A 19,056-nucleotide genomic window follows, 5' to 3' on the forward strand; every position below is an offset into this window, starting at 1 on the left:
TCAACTGCAAGTCATGTCATCAACCTGAGGTCATGGTGCTCTTCAAGAACGAAAGACAAACAAAACCTGTGAGTCAGTAGCAGCTCCTTCCCTCCTTCTCCTCCCTCCCCCCCCTCCACTGGGGAAGGTACACTTCCATGGCCAAAAACTGCCTTTTTTCCTTTGGATTTACGGACTAGATTTCTTGCTCAAAGACCAAGTCTTAAAACCAATTCACTCTAGAGTTCATAGACTGGACAGCTGGTCCCCACCCACCTAGCACAGAGTGAAAGTAAATACTAAATAGTAACTGTTTCTGTTTTACCCAGGAACCCTGAGGGTCTTCCCCTCCCAGTTTGATTTCTTTTTTAAGGGGCCATCCTTTAAGGAACTACTTAGAGGCCAGGGAAGCTAGGTGGTGCAATGGATAGAGCACCAGTGCAGGAGTCAGGAGGACCTGAGTTCAAATCTCACTTCAGACACTTGACACTCACTAGCTGGGTGACCTTGGGCAAGTCACTTAACCCCAATTGCCTCATCCTGGGTCATCTCCAGTCATCCTGATGAATATTTGGTCACTGGATTCAGATGGTTCTGGGGGAGAGGTGAGGCTGGTGACCTGCACAGCCCTCCCTCACTCAAAACAAAGTCAAGTGCAAGTCATGTCACCATTTCTCTGATGGCATGGTCTTCTTCAGCAATGAAGGATGAACACATACTTAAAGAGGCCAATTTATTGAATGGATGTATCTCACTCAAAATGAGAATGTGATAAGATGTTAGCCTAAAATGACTAGGAAAACATTGCACCCTGGGCTATCTCCAGTACTCCTGATGAATATCAGGTCACTGGACCCAGATGGCTCTGATGGAGAAAGTGAGGCTGGAGATCTTGCATAGCCTTGCCTCACTCAAATCAAAGTCAACTGCAAGTCATGTCATTATCTTGATGTCATGTCCCTCTTCGAGAACGAAGGACAAACACAACCTCCAGGCCCCATTCTAGTGTCTGACGCACAGTAGAGGCTTAATTAATACTTTTTGATTGATTAAAAAGTGAGCTATCTCCCCATCCCCCCAGAGAAGGTTGTGGTTGCATCCAGGTACCAGAATGAATGGAGATCAGAAATCAGTTTTTGCCCAAGAGAAGCATTTCTCCCAGATTGGACAGATCCTGACCAAAGATGAGATGGGACATCCTGAGGTGGAAGACGCCATAGCCAGGCTCAAGGAGGTCCTAGTGTACAGTACCCTTGGAGGAAAATACAACCGAGGCTTGTCTGTGCTCATGGTATTCCAGGAACTGGTAGAACCCCGAAAGCAGGATGCTGACAGTCTGCAGAGAGCATTAGCAGTGGGTTGGTGTGTGGAACTGCTCCAGGCTTTCTTCCTAGTAACAGATGACATCATGGATGCTTCTCTTACCCTCAGGCGACAGCATGCTGGTCTAAGAAGCCTGGCATGGGCTTGGATGCCATCAATGATGCCATGTTGTTGAAAGCCTATATCTACTGCCTGCTGAAACATTACTGCCATGGGCAGCCCTGTTACCTGAACCACATCGAACTCTTCCCACAGAGCACTTACTATAGTTAGTGCTGAGATTGGCCAAACCCTTATTTTATCACAGTCCCTCAGGGCAAGGTTGAATTTACCAGATTCACTAAGCAGAGATCTTTCTAGTCTTACTACTTACCATTTGCCACTGCTATGTTCATGTTTTTTAAGAGCCATAATTTAAGAGCTATGTTCATGGCAGGTATAGATGGGGAGAAAAAACACACCAATGCCAAGAGCATCCTTTTGGAGATGAGGGAATTTTTTTAAAATTCAGGATGGTTAAATTGACCTTTTTGGTGACCGCAGTGTGACTGGTAAGATCAGTACCAACATCCAGGACCACAAATGTAGCAAGGTGGTAGTGAAATGCCTCCAGCTGGCATTATCTGAGCAAAAAAAGACGTTGAAGAAAAATTATGGACAGAAAGACCCAGAGAAGTTTGCTAAAGTGAAGGAACTGTATGAGAAACTTGAATTGCCTGCTCATTTCACCAAGTTTGAAGAGGAAAGTTATGGTAGACTGATGGGGCTTATTGAGAAGCAGTCATCTCCTCTCACTCCATCTATCTTCTTGGAAATGGCAAAGAAGATCTACAAACTCCAGAAGTGACCAATGAGATGCGCATGAGGGCTGGGAGGGCAGGACACCATATGTGGAGTTGGGAGAAGATGTATTCTTGATAAATTATGGCTCTTAAAAAAAGAAGAGCTGGCTATCTCAACTCTCCAGCTTAACTATTAGTAAGTAGCAAGGTCTGCTCCAAATGAACCACTCATTCTCTCAAACTAAATGCTTTTACCAGGTTTGTTTCAAAGGTGGGAAAGGTTGAGTCCTTAGGGCTTATTGCCAGGGTTACCTGTAAGCATCATATAAGAATTACATTTTGTAATTTCATCAAGAGGATTGGGATTCAATTGACAGCTACAACCTAGACTGTTTATAAAAATTATTGCCCCTGAAAAATAGGAAATGAATGAAAGCAAAGACATTGCTTCTGATTTTCATCATTTCTTAGACGAGTTTAACTCATATAAAACAATGAGACCTAAAAAACTGAAAAACCTCTTCAGTCAGCAAATATTTGATCATCCAATAAAGTGGAGGTAGGTGACATAATGAAAGTGCCAGCTCTGGAATCAGAGGAGCTGTGGTCAAATAGTGTTTCTGCCTCTACTACCTATTAGTATTTTATTTCTTTGGGCCTCAATTTCCTTTTCTGTAAAATAAAAGAGTTGGATTCGGGGCCTCTGAGGTCCCTTCCAGTTACAAATCTGTGGCCCTGTGGTCTTCTTTTGGGCCAAGTTGTCATTAAAATTTCACAGCGTTTAGTTTTGATTGTTTTATTCTTGTTCTTTCCACACACACTGTAGTCATTTTGTATATTATTTTCCTGACTCTGTTGGCTTAGCTTTGTATCCACTCATATAAATCTTCCCAAGCTTCTTGGTATTCATCACATTCCTTGTTTCTTATTGCATAACAATAGTACATTCAGGTACAACTTTGCTTAGGCATTCCCCAATGAATGGATATCTATCTATATATTTACATACATACATACATATATAAATACATGTATATATGTAAAAAATATACACATATATATGCTGTTTTTCAGTCGTTCATTTATGTCCATTGTCCCTGTTGACCATAGAATGCTAATGCTGTCCAAGAGGTTTCCTTGGTAAAGATACTAGAATATTTTGCCATTTCCATCTTCAGTGGATTAAGGCAAACAGAAGTTGAGTGACTTGCTCAGGATCACACAGTTAGTGAGTATCTGAGGCTGGATCTGAACTCAGGTCTTCCTGACTCTGGATCTAGCGTAACAGCAAGGATCCTGGCATACATAGGAGGGCCTGCTGTACAGGTTCTTAGATTTGCTTTTCTAAAAGGAAAAGCATTTTTGAGGGGGTCAACAGTCAACTTTAATCAAGCACATAAATCATTCACTTAGTTCAGGGGAAAAAGTCAGCACCCTGAACTTCAGAGAAAAAAACAAACAGAAATTACAAACAGGAAAGACCAACAGACAGGGCTTCCTGCTATCTGACCAGAGACAATACATACATCATTACCAGAGAGAGAAGCACCAACATTTGGGTTTTCCAAGTCAGGAGACTCCTTAGCAGCTACCCAGAGTCTCATCTGGCACACCAACCTTCGTCCAAAAAATAAGCCCCAAAGCAAAACCTCACCTCAGAGTATCTATACTCTTTTCAAGGCTAAAGAGCATGACCCTCACGACCCACAGTCTCATTAGAAATTAACAAAAGGTGTCTGAGGCTTATTAATGGGTGGGGAAGATCTTTAACTCTTCCCCTCACCCACCATTAAGCTTATATTAACTTTATATCCAGTGATTTACCCACTGACCCATATATGTAACAGAGTGAAACAGAAGAATTTTATAGTAGCAGTTTTTGTAGTATCAAAATAATTAGAAATAGTATATATGTGTGTGTGTATATATATATACACACACACCTGTTGTGTATCTATATGTATGTGCACACATAAATTTACGTATACATACACATATGCACATATATACAAATGCGTGTATGTATATGTGTGTGTGTGTGTGTGTATATGGGATTCCAGTTCTTTTATATTACAAAAACTGCTTCTACAAAAGTTCTTCTGTGTAATAAGGAGTTTGTTCTAGGCCTCTGGGAACAATGGAATGGTCCCTAAGATGCACTTGGTTCCCTTCTCTGGCTTTGGAGAGAGTTTTCTTTAGCTAGAAAGTTCTGGGTTCAGACCCCATTGATCTAAGTTCCCAGTTAAATAAACCTGCTGGTTGGTTGGTTGGTTGTTGTCCTTCGTCTTCAAAGAGGACCAAAATCACATCACCATGATGAAGTAGAATTTCAGTGTGTCCAACTGTGGCTGATCAGACCAATACGAGCTCAGAATGCTCTACCATAGGTTGGGCACAGATGGTCCATGTGAATATTTGAGGTGGATATCTCAAATTTGCACATCCTACATTTCCTTTGTGCTGTTTCAATCCTACTTTGCTCAAAGCACCCTTTCTGATGTGGGCACACCATACTGATCAGTCCTGTGCCAGTGTCTCCCATGTAGCACAGTCAAATCCAAAGTTCTTGAGAGAGACCTTAAGAGTGTCCTTGTATCACTTCTTCTGATCACTATGTGATCGCCTGCCCGATGCAAGTTCTCCATGAAATAGTCTTTTTGGCAAGTGTACATTTTGCATTTGAACAATGTGGCCAGTCCATCAGAGTTGTGTTCTCTGAAGTATAATCTGAATACTTGGCAGTTCAGCTCGAGCAAGGACTTCAGTGTCTGGTACCTTATCCTGCCAGGTGATCCTCAGAATCTTCCTAAGAAAGTTCAAATGGAAGTGATTCAGTTTCCTGGCATGGCACTGGTATATTGTCCATGTTTCATAAGCATATAACAATGAGGTCAGCACAATGGCTCTGTAGACCTTCAGTTTGGTAGTCAGTCTAATACCTCTTCTCCCCCAAACTTTTCTTTGAAGCTTCCCAAACACTGAGCTAGCTCTGGCAATGTGTGCATCAACATCATTGTCAACGTGTACATCCCTGGAAAGTAGTACACTACCAAGGTAAATGACCTTATTGACAGCATTCAAAACTTCTCCATTTGTTGTAACCAATGGTTCCATGTACTCTTCCTAATCATACATCAATATCTCTCTCTAGATAGTGCTGATTTCTTGGTGGCTGAGGCAAAATTCAGTTTACAGGAAACATTTGAGTTTAAAAAAACCCCCAGCAGAATATATTATAGGATCTGTGGACAGGGATCAGCTGGGGAAGTTGGGGAAAGAAGTGCCCCTTTTTTAGGATTTCCCTCAGCCTGGGGAGACTTTCCTCTCTGAGAACAGCCTTCAAGTCAATGGCCTGCTTCCAAATTCCCCTTCTCAGTCACAGTTCTGCCTTCTCTTTGCTCCATGCCTCCCCCTAACCTCTCAAACACAGACAAGCTCAATTCTGAGGCACCTTCTTCCTTTTATACAAATTGCTTAGGGCATGACCTAGTATCTTTCCCTACCCCTTCCACCCCCAACCCTTTGACTGAGTCAATCATTTCTGGATTACAGAAAGCAAAAGTTATTATGGTGAGCTTGTCTTTTCCATTGCCCATGCTGGTGCCCATACCCATGGGGCTTGAACTACTGTCTGCTGTTGCTAGGGTCCATTCCACAACCTCTCTGTGATTAGGACCTGCACCACTGACAATTCCACTGCCCTGTTCTCCAAGGGCCATCATGCTGTTCTCCTGTGACCAGACATAGCAATGCTCCCTGTCCTGTGGCCTCAATGTTCCCCCCTAGGCTGAACTGAGTACTGCCATGGGCCACTTCTCTCCCAGTTAGGGCCCAGTTGGAAAGGCCAGTTGTCCACTCTTCATGAGTCCAAGAGAAGAGAGTTATAGTTTATAGGAGTCATTGAGGAAGCTATTTCTCCTTTAAAGTTTATTAAATTGGGGCTGTCTCCCCCCACCCCAACCTTACCCAAGATGACTGAGGTGCATTTAGCACATTTGTCCTTTTCTCTAATTCTAAAAAGATCTCAGAGCTTCTAGAGAGGGTCAAGCCTCCTCCCAACCAAGTCCATGTGACATAATTCTCACTAGCCACTGAAATACCATATACAAAGCCCCAAGCAGTTTCTTCAGCATGGCTCTTGGAAAATTCCAAAACTGAGGGGAGGAACTAAGACGGCAGGGCAACAGCATAGACTTTCTAGAGTGCTCCCACCAAGCCCAGTCAAATACCTGTAAAAAATGGCTCTAAACAATTTCTAGAGCTGCAGAACTCACAGAATGAAAGAGTGAAGCAAATTTCCAGCTAAAGACAGTCTGAAAGGTTGCTGGGAAGTATCTATTGTGCCAAGCTGGAAGCAGAGCACAGTCCAGTGTGGGCCAGGTGTGCACAGAGGGGACCTGAGCACATCTTGAGGGGACTAGATCTCTCACACCTATGGTGATTTCCAGACTTCATGACCCCAAAAGACTGAAGATAAATTAGAAGGTCAGTGGAAAAAGCCTGTGTGACCAGTGCAGGAGAGTGGAGTGGTCTGGCCCCAGACCCAGGGTAACTGAGGGGGAAGGAGGTGGAGGAACCCACAGCAGCCACAGCAGCAACAGGGGCAGCTGCAGCCACTGTTTCTGGAGCTCTAGGCCCACAGATTGTGAGGGGATCAAATGGCTGACAGTACACCCACCCACCTGCACTGGAAGCAGAGAACTACCTTGACAAAGAGCTCAAAAGTCAAGTAAAATGCTGGGGAAATGAGCAAAAACTGGAAAAAGAATCAGATTATAAAATTTTACTTTGGTGACAATGAAGACCAAAGCATGCAAACAGAAGAAAAAAAAGTCAAAGCTCCTCCATCCAAAGTCTCCAAGAAAAATATGAATTAGTCTCAGGCCATGGAAGAGCTCAAAAAGGATTTTGAAAATCAATTTAGAGAAGTAGAACAAAAATTGGGAAGGGAAATGAGAGATGGAAGAAAATCATGAAAAGTGAGTCATCTCCTTGCAAAAGGAGACCCCAAAAATGCTGAAGAAAACAATACTTTAAAAAATAGACTAACTCAAATGGTAAAAGAGGCCCAAAAAGCCAATGAGGAGAAGAGTGCTTTCAAAAGCAGAATTAGCCAAATGGAAAAGGAGGTTCAAAAGCTCAATGAAGAAAATTGTTCTTTAAAAATTAGAATGGATCAGATGGAAGCTAATGACTTTATGAGAAACCAAGAAATTACAAAACAAAACCAAAAGAATGAAAAAATAGAAGACAATGTGAAATATCTCATTGGAAAAACAACTGATCTAGAAAACAGATCCAGGAGAGACAATTTTAAAAATATGAGACTACCTGAAAACCATAATCAAAAAAAGAGCCTAGATATCATCTTTCATGAAATTATCAAGGACAACTGCCCTGATATTCTAGAACCAGAAGGTAAAATAAATATTGAAAGGATTCACTGATCAATTCCTGAAAGAGTTCCCAAAAGAAAAACTCCTAGGAACATTGTAGCCAAATTCCAGAGTTCCAAGGTCAAGGAGAAAATACTGCAAGCAGCTAGAAAGAAACAATTCAAGTATTGTGGAAATACAATCAAGATAACACAGGATCTGGCATTAAAGGATTGAAGGGCTTCAAATATGATATTCCAGAAGTCAAAGGAACTAGGATTAAAACCATGATTCACCTACCCAGCAAAACTGAGTATAACACTTCAGGGGAAAAAATGGTCATTCAATGAAATAGAGGACTTTCAAGCATTCTTGATGAAAAGATCAGAACTGAATAGAAAATTTGACTTTCAAACTCAAGAATCAAGAGGAGTATGAAAAGGTAAATAGGAAAGAGAAATCATAAGGGACTTACTAAAGTTGAACTATTTACATTCCTACATGGAAAGATAATATTTGTAACTCTTGAAACTTTTCTCAATATTTAAGTTGTTGCAGGGATTATACACAGACATAGACACAGACACACACAGAAACACACAGACACACACACATACACACACACACACACACACACACACACACACACACACACATATATATATATATATATATATATATATATATATATATACATATAGCCAGAGGGCACAGAGTGAGTTGAATAGGAAGGGATGATATCTAAAAAAATAAAATTAGGGGATGAGAGAAGAATATATTGGGAAGAGAAAGGAAGAAATGGAATGGGGCAAATTATCTCTCATAAAAGAAGCAAGAAAAAGCTTTTTCAATGGAGGTGAAAAGGAGAGAGGTGAGAGGGAAAAAGTGAAGCTTACTCTCATCACATTTGGCTTAAGGAAGGAGTAACATGCACACTGAATTTGGTATGAAAATCTATCTTACATTACATGAAAGTAAGGGAGAGGGGATAAGTAGGGTGTGGGAAGGATGATAGAAGGGAAGGCAAATGGGAGGAGGAGGAGGGAATTAGAAGTAAACACTTTTGGGGAAGGACAAGGTCAAAAGAGAGAATAGAATTAATGGAGGACAGGGTAGGATAGAGGGAAATACAGTCTTTCACAATATGACTTTTATGGAAGTCTTTTGCATAACTACACATATATAGCCTGTATTGAATTGCTTGCCTTTTTGATGGATATGTGTGGGGAGGGAGGAAGGGAGAGAAGTTGGAACTCAAAGTTTTAAAAACGAATGTTAAGTATTGTTTTTACATGCAACTGGGAAATAAGAAATACAGGTAATGGGGTATAGAAATCTATCTTGCCCTACAAGACAATAGAGGAGATGAGGATAAGGGAAGGGAGAGGTGTAATAGAAGGGAAGGCAGACTGGGGGAAGGGGTAATTAGAATGCACGGTGTCTTGGGGTGGGGGGAGGGGAGAGATGGAACTCAAATTTGGAACTCAAAATATTGTGGAAATGAATGTTGAAAACTAATAAGAAAGAAAGAAAGAAAAAAAGAAAAAAGCAAGCAAGCAAGAAAAAACAAAGAAAGAAAGAAAAAAGAAAGAAAGAAAGAGAGAAAGAAAGAAAGAAAGAAAGAGAGAAAGAAAGAAAGGAAGAAAGAAAGAAAGAAAACAAAACAACAATTCCAAAACTATGGTGGGGTCTGTAGAGAGAGCCCAGGCCTACCACAAAAGATGGGTCAAGAAAACAAATATCGCTAAACATAACATATGCCAGTTTATACCATGTTTTACCTTCAGGACACTAAGTGCAGACCACATTTATATTTCTGTTAAAATAAATACCCCAGACAGTTTATTTGCTAATTCCCCTAGGGTAATTTGGGAGATGCCTTAAGGCATTTGACCAACACTGACAGAAACATGGAGGACCCTGGGAACAGAGAATCACTGAGCTGGCGTTGGAAGGAAGCATCTGGTCTGACCCAGGCATGAAGGAATCCCCAGCAAGGGTTCTTTAACTCTGCTTGAAGCCCTCAAGGAGAGGGAGCCCATCACCTTCAGAGGCAGCTCATTCCACTTTCTGACTTCTCTGATTGCTAGGAAATTTTTTCTGATATCAAGCCTACACTGGGTCCTTAAATGCTCCCATTTATTTATTCTCATTTTGACCAAGAGAACAAGTCCTTCCCATGAGAGAACACAGCCATCAAATCACCTTCCTTTGCACCAGACCTCCTCAACTTCCTGAGGTCAGTCTGAGCTACAATTTTTGTGGGACAGGCCTAATTCAGGCTGGTCTGCTGCTTCAGGTTCAGAATTGGAACAAAATCAGTTAACAAAAAGAGGTTTACTTAGCCATAGCATGGAAAAGAAAACCAGCAAGGGTATAGCATTGATTCAGTCAAGTACAGCTCTTCTTCCTCTGGATTGGCCAAGTTGATGTAATAGCCAAGTCTGAAGGACAGTGGTTCCTGCCTCCTCAGGCTGGCTTTGTATTTATCTAGACTATCAGCAAGTCACATCAATGCCTCCAGGCCTAGTTCCCTGAGTCAAAGTTTTCCATACCATTTAAGGAAAAACTAGCCTAGCCTACATGGCAGATAGCACTCCTGCCACAGTGTAAATTCTCAAAGGGAAGAGATTTCTGCGCAATCATGTCATGAGAGGGGGTCTGGAAGTGGATGTGAGGAGCAGGAAGTCTGCTAGTTCTTCCTCCTGGATTTGAACATTGGGGTCTGTGAGAGCAGAGGCATCTAAGCATTGGAGAAGGTGGCAAAGGATGCCCATTTGGAGCTAGCTAGCTGGAAAATGGAGGGGGTGTGAGAGGAGGTCCCTTCCAGCTCAAATCTATAAGTCTAATTTATGATTTCTTGGTTTCTCATAAAGTCATTAGCCTCCATCTGTTCCATTCTAATTTTGAAAGAACTATTTTCTTCAGTGAACTTTTGAACCTCCTTTTCCATTTGGCTAATTCTGCTTTTTAAAGCATTCTTCTCCTCCTTGGCTTTTTGAACCTCTTTTGCCAATTGAGATAGCCTATTTTTAAAGGTATTATTTTCTTCAACATTTTTTTGGGGTCTCCTTTAGCAAGGTGTTGACCTGCTTTTCATGCTTTACTTGCATCTCTCTCATTTCTCTTCCCAATCTTTCCTCCACCTCTCTTACTTGATTTTCAAAATCCTTTTTGAGCTCTTCCATGGCCTGAACCCATTGAATATTCATTTTGGATGTTTGGGATACAGAATCCTTGACTTTTATGTCTTTCCCTGATGGTAAGCATTGTTCTTCCTCATCTGAAAGGATGGGAGAAGATATCTGTTCACCAACAAAGTAACCTTCTGTAGTCTTATTTTTTTTCCCTTTTTTGGGCATTTTTCCCAACTTGACTTTTGGGTCCTTTGTCAAGAGTAGGGTATACTCTGGGAATCTGTAAGATCTCAGTTCCTCCAAGGTGGCACAATCAAGCATGTACTGGTCTGGATGGAGAGAGGGATTTTTGTGCCCAAAATCTTAGCAGTTACCTCTCCACAGCCACCTGGCCTCCAGTTCCACCAAGTCAGCACTGGGGGTTGATTTTCAGATAAGCTGGATGGGCAGGGCCGCCATTCAGTATGAGACAAAGACCAGATGCCTCAGGGCCTCTATTCAGGGCTGAGGTAAGACTCAGCTCTTCAGTGCCCTCAGGTGTTTTCACGCTCCACCAATGGAGCAGTCTGTACAGGGGGCTGCTGTGCAGCCTCTATGACTGCTGCCTACTGCCGGAGCTATGGGAACACCCTTCTCCCTTCCTGACCAGCTGAAAAAACCTGGTCACTGACCTTTGGCACCTGTGGGTTGAGGGGTCTGGGAACCGCTGCTACTGGGACTGGGGATTCTGTGACTGGAGATTCCGCCCCCAACGGCTGTTTGTGAGCCTCACCTCAGGGCCAAGGCTGGGCTGGGGTCGGCTCCGCTTCCGTGCAACAGACTTTTCCTGTGGGCCTTTCAGGTCACCCTGGACTAGAAATCTCCTCCACTCTGTTGTTCTCCACTTCTGCTGCTCCACAATTTGTTAAGAGTCCCTTTCTCCAGGTTTTTTATGGGCTGTATGGGGAGAGCCTCCATATCTATGTCTTTCTACTCTGCCATCTTGGCTCCACCCCCCACTATAAGTCTAATTGAGATAGAGATCTGGGATGTTTGTGAACATAAGTCATTGCTCTGAGTTCATACAGAAAAGGTTTACGCTTGAAATCTTATCAGTACTTTGCTCTTTGGCTTCCTTCTAGCTCTTGCCAAAATGTTCTCAGCTCCCATACAAATATTAGTCTTCCAAGGCATGGAGTAAAGTTTGCCAAATGCAACAAGAAATGCAGAAAGGACTTGTACATGAGCCTCAGGGGTTCTTAATGTGAGGTCCATGAACTTTAAAAAAAAAATTCAATAATTGTACTTCAATATATTTTATTTTCATTGAATTCCTATGTATTTTATTTTATGCTTTTAAAGACATGATTCTGGGTAGAGGTCCATGGAAGCTTCACCAGATAGAGCTGTCAAAGGTGTCTGTGACACACAAAAAAGTCAAAAGTACTTCCACAGGGAGTGAAGAAAACCATTCCCTTTGTCAGTCCTACTTCTTCCAGGCACCTGGAAACAGTTGCTCTGACTGACTATTACCCTGGGGTTGAGGTCCTTTTTGCAGGAGAAAAAACTTAGGATTGCTAATGTCATACATAGCTTTGGTAGGTCCCCCCCTCCTCCAAGGGCCTACACAGTCTCTTCAGACCTACTGTAATACCCTAGGGCTCACCATCTACCTTGAGGTTAAGAACTCTGGGTCATTAGAGAGCTGAGTCTTTCTCCCTTGGACCTGCACAACCCCCATGACTCACAGTACACTGAAGGGCAAGATACTGGTTTGATCCTCCATATGATGGCTTCTACAGGTTCTTTTCCCATAGTTCATCACCTGAAGCAGGGATTTGTTAGCTTGGTCCGGGAATTCCTCAATGCTTTCCTGGCAACTCATGTTCCACTATTTTGCTGCCTCAGTCGCTACCATCCTCATATCTATCTTCTCCATAGAGACATTGTTGGAATCATCCAGCCCTGTTCAATGTCTTTAGATCATGTAACACCTTTCTAGATTTTTTGCTCCTCATGATCCACAGCACCAATTCAGGGTGGAGTTGGTATTGGTCTCTGCTTCAGCCCCACCTCGATACCTTGGAGGCTTTTCTACCACAGATTTTTCCATTCTCCTTTCCTATTCGTATTATCCTTACTCTGTTCCAACCTGGTGGATGATTAGGCCATGAAAGTTATCCCTGAGGCTTGGAAAAAGCCTCAAGAACCACAAAGGAGAATGGGCAGGGTTGGGGAAGTGGCCAGTGAATTATTTCTACTTGGTGACGTTACAGGCTCCCATCAATTCAGTTATCCTGTCTGGGCAGTTGATTTTCAGCTTGATATGTCCAATCTTACTTAACCCTCTCTTAACTCAACCTCCCTCTCTCAGATTGGTGTCCCATAGACATCTTACACCTACATGTTCAAAATTAAGTTAACTCCCCCCCCAAATACTTCCCATTTCATATCTTCCCTTTTTCTGATGAGGGTATCACCATCTTGACAGTCACCAAGGTTCACAACCTAGGTGTCATCAGCAGTTCCTCATTTTCTCTCACTTTCTGTAAGCATTCTAGGAGCTTAATAAATGCCTGTTGACTTGTCTGGAGCATGCTAGGTGCTTAATAAATGCTTGTTGACTTGTTGTCTTGAGACAATAGCAAAGGACATAGAGGGCTCAGTAAATGCCCAAGTCTAGAAGGAGGAGAAAGAAATTATAAAGACTAAGCCAAGGAAGTGCTAATTTGGAGATGAGCAGAGGCAGCTGGAAAGAGCTGGTTTTGCCAAGGTAGCGCTGAATCCCCGTGATTAGGTGAACCGTAATTAGGAATTGACTGGAGGGGGAAGAAGGGGAGGACTAAGTCAGGAGAAGATCTTGGAATAAATTGGTCCCAAAGGTTCTCATTAGAATGTAGTTACCTTTGCTCTCTCCCAGGTGGGAAGTCCACCCCTTCCCCCACTGTAGGGCAAAAGAGTAAGAAAGAGAAGGAAGGGAAGGCAAAAAGGGGAGGGAAAAGAATGGGGAAGAGAGAGAAGGGAGGAGGGAAAGGCCAGGCCATGCTAGGAGGGTCTTGAAGTCGGCCCATGTATAAATAGGAGCTGTTGTCATCCTTCTTTTGTAAAAGGAGTGCTGCTAAATCCAAAAGCAGGATTTCTCTATCTTCTGCTTTTAATCTTAAGTATTTCTAAAAGCCAACAGCATCCCTTCCCCCACCCAATCTAAGATAATTGGTGCTTTGCCTTGGGATCAAATCCGGTCCCTCCATTTACCTGCCTTTTCTATTTTCTCCCTTATAATTTATCTGTGGTCATTCTAATTTTCATCCTTTTTCTCTTTCTAAGGCAGTATAGTAGTAGAGTGGAGCACCCCAACATTTCATCCAATCACCCCATCCATGTGCCCTCTGGAATGCCTGCCTTCAAACTAGGAGACTTAAACATATATAACTCCCTCAAATACCCTAACCACTCAGTTCCTCAACCTGCTCACCTCCCATGAGTTGTTTCTCCACCCCACTTTAGCCACACACAAAGATGGTCATACCTTGCCATTACCCAGAAATGGACCATATTCATGTTGAAGAATTCGGAAATATCTTTATCCAACAATAATCTATTGGCTTTTCATCTCTCCCTTTGTCTTCCCTTATGTAACCCTACTCTTCATCCTCACCATGACCCCCAATCCTTTGACCTCTTAATTCTGTCTCAGGTCATCTCACCTGCACTAGGCACTCTTTTTTTTTGACTCTTTGGTGAACCAATTAAATTCCACATCATCCTCTTCTCTTGGATCTTTAACCCCCTTTTTTCATATTGCCAATTATGCCCAGCCATGCCTCAGCCTTGGATCATCCCCACCATTCATCACCTACACACATGTTGCTGAACAAAGGTAGAGAAAAATCACACAACCATTCTGATTGGGTCCACTACAAAATTATGTCACACAACCTCAACTGGGCCCTCACTGCTGCTAGGCAATCCTACTAAACTTCCCTTATCAACTCACTCTTCCATTCTCCACAGTAGCTCCTCCAGACCTTACATCTGTCCTCAAATCTCCTGTGGTTCCCCTTCCTCCATGATCTCAGATGAAAAAGTTGCCTCATTTAAAGAGTATTTTATTTTTTCCCCAATTACATGTGAAAACAATTTATTTTTTAAAAAATTTTGAGTTCCAAATTCTCCCCCTCCTTTCCCTTCCCCTCCCTGAGATAATAAGCTGTCTGAAATAGGTTATACATGTGCAATCATCTAAAATGTATTTCCATCTTAGTCATTTTGTGGAAGAAAACCCAAACCAAAAAAGGAAAGAAAGAATTCAGACTCTACTAGTTCTTTCTCTGTAGGCAGATAACATTTTTCATCACAAGTCTTTGGGGATTGTCTTGGATCATTGTACTGTTGAGAATAGCTAAGTTATTCACAGTTGATCATCATGTAATATTGATATTATCATGTACACTGTTCTCCTGGTTCTGCTCACTTCCCTCTGTATCAGTTCATGTAAGTTTTCCCAGGGTTTCCTGAAAGTATCCTGCTCATCATTTCTTATAGCATAAAAATATTTTTTCACAATCATATACCAAAACTTGTTCAACTATTCCCCAACTGATGGGCATCCCCTCAATCTCCAATTCTTTGCCACCACACAAAGAGCTGCTATAAAGACCCTTGTATGAATTGCCTCACATTTTATGAAAAATTTGAGGCCATTAGCCTTCCTCTTTCCTCTTCCTTTGTCCTATCAATCAGGTACGTTCTGCCCCTCTCTCCTCTGTCACCCCTGTCTCACATGAGGAGGTGGCCTTACTCCTGAACAAGGCCAACCCCTCTACTAGTTCAATTGATCCCATTCCATCCTGTCTCCTACAACAGATTGTCTTCCCTGTCATCTACTTTTTACCTATTTGCAATCTTTCCCTATCTACTGGATCATTTCCTACTGCCTACAAACATGCCTGTGTCTCCCCCATCTTGAAAAAACCCTCCCTTGATCCTTCTATCTCTGCCAATGATCATCCTATCTTTCTTCTGTCTTTTGTAGCTAATCTCTCTTCTCACTCTTTTTCACTTCCTTCCAAAATGGCTTCCAGTCTTATCATTCCACCAAAATTTCCCTCTTCAAAGTTACTAACCATCTCTTGGTTCCTAAATCTCAGTCCTCTTTTCATTTGATCGCTCTCTCCTCCTTGAGACTCTCTTCTCACTTGGTTTTTGAAGACTCATGTCTCTTTGTTCTCCTCTTCCCTCTCTGACTGTTCTTTCTCTGTCTCCTTTACTGGATCGTCCTTCAGATCATGCCCTCTAACCACAGGTATCCCTCAGCATTATTTATGTCCTGGGTCCTCTTCTCTTCTATTACTTCACTTAGTGACCTCATCAGCTCCCATGGATTTAATTACCATCTGTCTACTGATGACACATTCTCAGATCTGCCTCTTCTGTCCCCATCTCTTTGCTGACCTCCAATCTCCAATCTCCATCTGCTTTTCAGACATCTAGAACCAGGTGTCCAGTAGACATGTTAAACTCAGTGATGTCCAAAACAGAATTCATGATCTTCTCCCCCAAACCCAGCCCCATTCCTATCTTCCCTGTTACTGTAGAAGACTCCACCATCCTTCCAGTTCCTCAGGCTCACAATGTGGGCATTATCCTGGACTCGCCCTCCCACATCTAGGCTGTTGCCAAGGTCTGTTCATCTCACCTTTGTGGCATCTTTCCAATGTACCCCCTTCTCTCTTCTGACACTGCTCCCCCTTGTGCAGGCCCTCTTCATCTCGCACTTGGACTGCTGCAATAGCAGCTGGGGGGTTGCCTATGTCAAGTCTCTCCCCATACCAGTCCATCCTCCACTCAGCCACTAAAGTGATTGGCCTAAAGCACAAGTCCAATCATGTCAGCTCCTCCCTCCCTCAGTAACTGCTAGTGACTCCCTCTTACCTTCAGGATCAAATACAAAATGCTCTTCTTTGGCACTCAAAGCCCTCCTCCCTTTCCAGCCTCATTATACTTTACTGCTTGATACATACTCTTCAATCCGGTGACTCAGTCTCCTGGCTATTCCATGAACAAGACCCTCCATTTCTCAGCTCTGGGAATGATCTTTGGTTGTCCCTCAGGCCTGGAATGCCCTTCCTCCTCCCTTCTGACTACTGACCTCCCCCTCCCTTCCTTTAAACCAACTAGATCTCCTCTTTTACTAGAAGCCTTCCCCAAGCCTTCTTCATCCTAGAGCCCTCCCTTCATGGATTATTTCCTCCTCACCCAGCTATAGTTTGTTTGTGTACATTTGTCAGCATGTCATCAGCCCCATTAGATTGTAGGCTTCTTGAGGTCAGCGACTGCCTCTTGACTCTTTTTCTAATCCTAGCTCTTAGCACAGTGCCTGCAGGTGCTTCATAATGTGGACTGATGGAATGATAGTCAAGAGTTCTGGGTTTCACCACTCCTTCTCTTTGCTGTGTGGCCTTGGGTGAAGCATAGGGGATCACAGACTTAGAAGTAAAAGGGACCTCAAAGGCCATTTAGTGAAACCTTCCTTATTTTTTATGTTTTTTACAGATGAAGAAACTGAGGTGCACAGAAGGGAAATAACATACCCAGATCATACAGGTTCTGAGTAGTGAAAGCAGGATTTGAACGCAAGTCCTCTGATTCAGGACTCTTTCCATTGGGCCTCTGAAACCTTTTATGTCTCTTAGCCTCAATTTCCTACTGTATAAAATGATACCCTGCCCCATTTCTTGTGAAGGAAGCACTATGACAACTGAGAAGAAATGTGGCTTAGTGCCCATTGGCACCATCTGGTAACTTAGCTGTAATGGGGAAGCCTGGTCCCCTTCAGCCCTCAGGACCCTTTCATGGAGGTCATGACAACACTGTGGCTGTTGTCTCCTTTACTTTGGGATTGATCTGTCCACAAGCATTTAGGACATATTTACTGGGTGCCAGGCCCAAACCAGAAAAAGGTCAAGACAATCCCCGCATCAAGGAGCTTACAACAGTACCCAAGAGAATGTAGAGTGAATGGAGAGTAACCTCCAAGGCAATGGCCTCAGGCCTCCTGTAGAATGTGGAGCTTGAGCTGAGTCTTGAAGGAAGCCAAGAGGCTGGGCTGAGCAGCCACTAGGGAATGCTGTAAAGATGGGAGGGGAGCGAGGGTTTGTTTTATGAAGGGTGGGGGGAACCTTGGGTGTGTTTGTGGGCAGCTACAAATCCACCATTTATGAATGGATAGGGAAGGAACAAAGAGATTAAATATTAGAGTGGGGGCGGTCAATTTGCTGGAAAAGATGAGAGGGGATGGAGTAATTATGATAATGACAATGATGATGATGGGGATAGTGATGATGATGGTGATGGTGATGATGGTGATGATGATGATGGTGATGATGGTGATGATGATGGTGGTGGTGGTGGTGGTGGTGGTGGTAATGATGATGAAGGTGGTGGTGATGGTGATGATGGTGATGATGATGGTGATGGTGATGGTGATGATGGTGATGATGATGGTGATGGTGATGATGATGGTGATGGTGATGATGGTGGTGGTAATGATGATGAAGGTGGTGATGATGATGATGGTGGTGGTGATGATGGTGATGATGATGATGGTGGTGGTGGTGGTGGTGATGATGATGATGGTGAGGGTGGTGATGGCAGCATTTTATAGCTTACAAATATCGTCTCATTTGATCCCCACAACAACCCTGTTATTGTTCCCATTTTACAGTGGAGGAAAAGCTGAGATGAAGTGACTTGCCTGGAGTCACACGGCTGCTGAGTGTCTGAGGCCAGCTCTGAACGCTGTCCAGTCTGACTCTATCAGAGCCCACCTCACTGGCCAGCTCTGGGCTGGCCTGACAGAGGGGAGGATCCGAGGGAGAGTTGGGCAAGGCTGAAGAGAAAGGGTGAGCCCTATCTGACCCGTCTGTCCTCCTCGCAGGTGGGGGCCGATAGCCTTTTCTTCCCCTCCTTCCACATCTATCACATCTCCTTGGGGAAGGTTAAATGGAAGATAAAGCCAAATAAAGTGCAAAGGGAACAGTCACCTGCACTCTAGAAAAGGTAACCACCACCTGGTTCGCCCGCCTTCCTCCGAGAGCGGAGTTCGCTCTGACTGGCACCCCGCACACCAGGTGAGTCACAGCAGCCCAAGCTGGCAGGAGGGTGTAGTAGCCTCCTCTCCTGCAGGCTGACAGCTAGCTGCAGGAAGCTTAAGGTGATTGGGAGGAAGGGTGGCAAGGCAGCTGCTCCGGGGAGAAATGAAGGAAAGACTTCCTGGACGAGGAGGCAGGTCTAGAAGGAAGCGCAGAACCTCACGAGTCCAGGTGAGGAGAGGCGCGTTCTAGGAACGCGGGGACAGCCCATACAAAGGCATGGGCATAGCAGTCTGGGTGTCCTCTGTGAGGTCACAAGGCAAAAGGGGCCGTTTGGCCGGAACGTGGGCTGCGTGCAAGGAAGTGATGCGGGCAGACGCGGCAAGGT

General features: G+C 43.4%; 1 pseudogene; it reads left to right on the forward strand.

The window, feature by feature from the left end:
• The first annotated feature begins 1,080 nt into the window (after nucleotides 1-1,080).
• LOC140525257 (farnesyl pyrophosphate synthase pseudogene) lies at nucleotides 1,081-2,149 on the forward strand (annotated as a pseudogene).
• The last annotated feature ends 16,907 nt before the right edge of the window (nucleotides 2,150-19,056 follow it).

Source organism: Notamacropus eugenii, chromosome 2 (genome assembly GCF_028372415.1).
Source record: "Notamacropus eugenii isolate mMacEug1 chromosome 2, mMacEug1.pri_v2, whole genome shotgun sequence".
Classification (NCBI taxonomy): Eukaryota; Metazoa; Chordata; class Mammalia; order Diprotodontia; family Macropodidae; genus Notamacropus; species Notamacropus eugenii.